We start from the raw sequence: 4,946 nt of genomic DNA on the forward strand, positions 1-4,946 counted from the left end.
CATAATAAGCACTTTGTGCAAAGCCTGCTAACTGCCTGGACTAGGGTGTCCTGTCAGAGTGAGATTTTCAATACACGGGACCAAACTGATACCTTGTGTACTAGTAAAAGGATAAGTCACTGCAGACTAAATTGTGTCACAATGCCAGAAGCTTATGTCATCCTATATTGAGAACATCAAGGCATGCTATGTGCTTGTCAGATAAGAGCCACCTGCCCCTTATGTTCTCTGCTTTTTGGGAGAGAGGAGTGAAATTGGCAGCTTGGTAACTACATATCAAGTACCAGATGTGTTGATTTGCTCTAGGAAAGCATTCTATCTGGAATAGCAGCTGTAGAGTTACTATCAGACCAAACTTGTAATAATCCACTCTTTTTACTCTAGATCCATCTGAGTTTTGTGCTGGATAAACTAGAGGTGTGGTAAGATTCACCACCGATAGAAGGACCTATTAGTTATTTCCTGATATCTGCGGTTCTCTTATTCCATAAGGACAGAACTCTTGTTTGCGACTCGGAACATGGCCACACTGCCTTACAGCTGAGAGTGGCCATGTGACTAAATTCTGACTAATGGACTGTAAGTGGACGTTTAAGGGTGTTGCTGTAGGAGGTCTTCTGCTGCCCTTTTTGATTCTCGCTGCCTGCAGTGCGAACGTCACCGCTGCACTCCTAAAGCCGCAGAGTCGCGGGAGTGATGGCAGCGTCTTGGAGGTCAGCACAGATGATGGCAGCAGAAGTGCCATGCTTAGGAAGGTGAAAAGAAATCGGAAGAGGGGACGAACTGTAAGGCGGGAGGAGAACCAACAGTCACGCCCTAAAGAGCGGGAGGCGGAAGGGCTTTAACAACAGGTGTTCAGTGGAGTTACGTAACGCTGCAGCAGGCCGGGTAAAACCTGCACCGAGGAATCATTACTGAATGTGGCAACATTAAGGTCACTGGGGACTCTGGGGCTTATCTAATTTAGTTTTCTCGTGATTAAATTCGGGTTGTGCATTTTGGGCCAAGAATACCACAGAGATGAGGTTGTGTCTTTCTCTATATAGCATCTATATTTATTAGGGTTCTCCAGGGAAACAGAATCCATAGGATATATATATATATATATATTAAGTAAGAGGAGATTTATTCTAAGGAACCGGCTCATGTGATTATGGAGGCTGCGAAGGCCCGCAGTCTGCTGTCTGCAAGCTGGACCCCCAGAAAAGCCAGTGGTGTGATTCAGCCCAAGTCCGAAGGCCTGGGAACCTGGGCAGTCATGGTGTAAATCCCAGCCCAGTGGTAGGAGAAAATGGGGTGAGAGGACCCGCTCAACAGTGAGGTGGGGAAAAAAGGAGTGATTTCCTCTGCCCTCTGCTTTTTCTTCTACTCAGGCCCTTAAAGGATTTGCTGATGCTCCGCCATAATCTACTTTACTGAGTCTACTAAAATTCGAGGGCTGATCTCACCCAGATGAAAATGTTTAAAATGGGCACACCAGGGCTTAACTGACGTCATGCTGGGAGACACGTTCTGCAGGTAATGTTCCATTGTTGGTGCTCTTAGCTTGATCCCAGGCATCTCCGCTGTAAATTTACTATTCTCCCTTTGAACTTAGTAAGGGTCTTATGGGACTATACTTGGAGTCTGTGCAAATATCCTGCTTCCCATCATATCTTGGCCTGCTAACTTTAGCCTTTGCTCTGGCCTGTGACTGTCATTACTGTGATGTTTGCCACATGGTGATTTACTACTGTCTGCCATCCTTTCTACGTTGACTAATTGACTTTTTTTGTAGAAAACAGTCTTCTGCTTGCTTTTAAGTGAGGATAGGTAGGACTGTGTTCTGGCTGCAGGCAGGTTGGCTAGTGGGCAGCATTCACAGACACCTTTGTGCAGGAGAGAAATCCAGAGGTCAGTGGAAAGGCACCATGTGACCCTGAAAAGAAGAACCAACCTTCAGTTTTTCACATTGTCTCTAAATTCTGATGTGACTACATTGCCATGAATTTAATGATAATACATCTACAGTAAAATAGACCATCACAGGACTGACTCCCTTCTGAGTGACTATATTCATTAGTCAGGAAAAAAAGAAAAAAAAGAATGCAGGTACGCTCGATCGCATTCAACTTCCCCTGCGTGTCAGGAGCAAAGAAAGGATGCTTCTCAAGCTCAGCATGAATGAAGCGATGACCTTTATGAACTCTGCTGACTTTAGATAATCTGACAAAGCCTTTTCATGGCACCTGGCTGGAAGCTCAGAGGTGCCTTTGACTCAGGAACAAAACTTTGATTTGAAAGGGGTCTTGCTTTCTGTTTTTCCTTTATAGGAGCAGAAAATACAACCTTTCTTCCTTTACAGGAAGCTGTTCTCTGTAGGCAGAGAAATAAGGGCAGGATCTTTTATTGGATGAATTCCGAGTGTTTTAAGGTTGGGAGCTCACCATCTTCACAATACTTCCTACAGGCAGGCAGAAGATAGAGAATTATTTGTCTTTGTGTAGAAACCAAGGGGAGGAGGGCACTGCTGTGATAGAAAAGAGCGGGCTGGCCTCTGCAGAGGTGTGGGCAGGTGGCTAGGCCCTTGGACAAATGCAGCCCTCACTGGTAAGTTTTGTTGCCAGTGTCTTTGCACAGCTTCATTCCAGAGCCCTCCCTCCATTGCTGTCACTTCTCAGGGTTTGCTGTCCAAATCTCTAGATTTCCCTCATTCAAAAATAAGTCTGGAAACACCCTGCCTTGCTGATTAGACCTTGACCCTAGGTGAGCTTTGCATCAACAATCTCCTAAAGAGTGACAAAGCATTCTGTATTCCACGTGTTATCTTTTGCCACCTGACTGTTACTATTTCCCAACACAAACAAGCCCGGATTGTTCTTTTCGAGCAGGTGGAATGTTCAAGGAGGGAAGCAGAGAGGAGTTGAGGACTGGACCTTTGTGATGGGTTTGTCCACTCAGGTATGGTGGAGGTCATCTCCTTGTCTCTCAAATCCCATCTGCTTATCCCAGCTCCACACCCACCATCAAGTCCAAATGACCAATATTCTCTCCTGGACAATGGTAGTAGTGACCAGAGAAGCCCAGCCTTCTCAGTGGGGTGGGGGTGGGGATGGGGGTGATTTGGCCCCCCAGGGGACATCAGGTAATGTCTGGACACGTTTTTGGTTGTCACCATTAATGGGGGATGGTCTTAGTGGCACGTAGTGAGTGGAGGTCCAGACACTTCTGAACATCCTGCAATACACAGGGAGGTCCCCGCCCCCCACCCCAACAAAGAATAATCTAGTCCCAAATCATAATAGTGCTGAGTCCTCCTGCATACATAACCATGTTCTTTCTTTAAAGAGCAAATTGGATCATATTTAAAACCTTTCAGGGGTTTCTCACGATTCTTAGTATGACAATTAGCAAAATAAATCCTTTGCTATTTACTGCATGATCTGGCACCCACTGTCCCTCTTTTCCTGGATCCTGTGCCATAACCAAATTGGCTTTATTCTTTTTTTCCTGAAAAGCGTCGTACTTCCTCTGACCTCACAGGGTCTGGGCACATGTTATTCCTTCCTATAAATTAGTTCCCTCTGTCTTACAGCCTGTTCCCCTTTTGCCTACCTACTACTGCCTTCTCATCCTTTAGCAGACCACAGCTCAAAAGTTACTCCACCCGAGATTCCCTCCCGGGCCACCATGCTGTGAAGAAGCATAAGATGAAAGGCAATGTGGAGAGAGAAACCAGACCACACCACCTCCTCCAGCCAGCCCAGCTCAAGCCTCTGAGGGCAGTGAGGCCACTGGGACACCCAGGGCCCCCCAGGCCCCCAGCTGTCTGTAAGCATGCAAAGGAGCCCAAGGGAGGCCACAAAACTGCCCACTTAACCCTCCCAACTGTGTGTACCAAATAAATAAGTAACTATTATTTTATGTTTTAAGCCACCTATGTCTTCGGGTGGTTTGGTATTTAGTAATAGGTATGTGATTTGTTCTTACTAGGATCCCTGAGCTGTGCACTGTGGCACACCCTAATGTGCTGGGGTTTTCCTGTCACTCCCCACTGCCACCCCTCGCAGGGCTGTTGGTCAAGACCTGGGTTTTCTGACTCACGATCCCCTTGAAAGGGTGATGCTCTCCTCCCAGCAGGTCAGTGAGGGGAGGTGGGGAGGCCATCCCCCCCTCCCATTTCACCCTCCTGTCCTGTCAGTCCCCTGAGGCTGCAGCGTGATGGTGGGCCGACACCTTCCAACTGCGTGGACTCCAGAGTTGGAATAAATTCAGAAGGGTAGGTCAGCGCAGGAGGGGAATGACTTTAGGTTTTCACAGTGTATCTTTCCCAGACTCTAAAAGGGAAATCACTTAAAAGAATTAGCTCCTTTGCAAAAAGGTCCCTTCGTGGGAATAGGCTGGCTTTTACCAGGAGGCAAGGCACAGTTTCCAAGGGTAGGCATCACTTTCCAAGGGAACAGCACACTGCATTTCTACTTAAGCAACACAGTTTCCTTAACTAGCCTGGTGCCTCTCCCTTAGCTGGGCCTCTGGGAAACATCACAGTCCACTATAGGGCACAAGAGGGCTTGGCTTCCTCCTGTGCCACTACCATGGTCTCCTAGAATATTAAAGGGCCTGCCTTCCCTTTAATGACTATTTCCTTTGTTACCCCCGAGACAATCCTGGTGAAGAGAAAGACACCAATTTCTTCCCTTATGCCTGAAGGTCCCATACAGGGAAGGTATTGATTTAATAGTTTTTGTTTGCTTGTTTGGTTTGGTTTTTGTTTTTTACCCATAAGGTAACTGCCTTTCGGTGGGGGCTTGATGTATCTCTGGAAAGGAGCAGTAATGCCTCCATGTCTTCGGGTGGTTTGGTATTTAGTAATAGGTATGTGATTTGTTCTTACTAGGATCCCTGAGCTGTGCACTGTGGACACCACTCCTTGGTGTCCTCCATTTGTGGAAGAGGAGTGGATATTA

General features: G+C 46.8%; 1 long non-coding RNA gene across 2 annotated transcripts; it reads left to right on the plus strand.

The window, feature by feature from the left end:
- Positions 1–213: 213 nt before the first annotated feature.
- Positions 214–4,113, plus strand: LOC118973608 (uncharacterized). Of its 2 annotated transcripts, XR_012121320.1 has the most exons (5): positions 214–755; positions 1,374–1,518; positions 2,871–2,940; positions 3,620–3,810; positions 3,973–4,113. It is a non-coding gene; the product is annotated as an uncharacterized lncRNA (long non-coding RNA). The 2 variants fall into 2 exon arrangements; XR_005063049.2 differs by lacking the exon at positions 3,973–4,113 and having other exon boundaries at positions 3,620–3,869.
- Positions 4,114–4,946: the final 833 nt, after the last annotated feature.

Source organism: Manis javanica, chromosome 9 (assembly GCF_040802235.1).
Source record: "Manis javanica isolate MJ-LG chromosome 9, MJ_LKY, whole genome shotgun sequence".
NCBI lineage: Eukaryota > Metazoa > Chordata > Mammalia > Pholidota > Manidae > Manis > Manis javanica.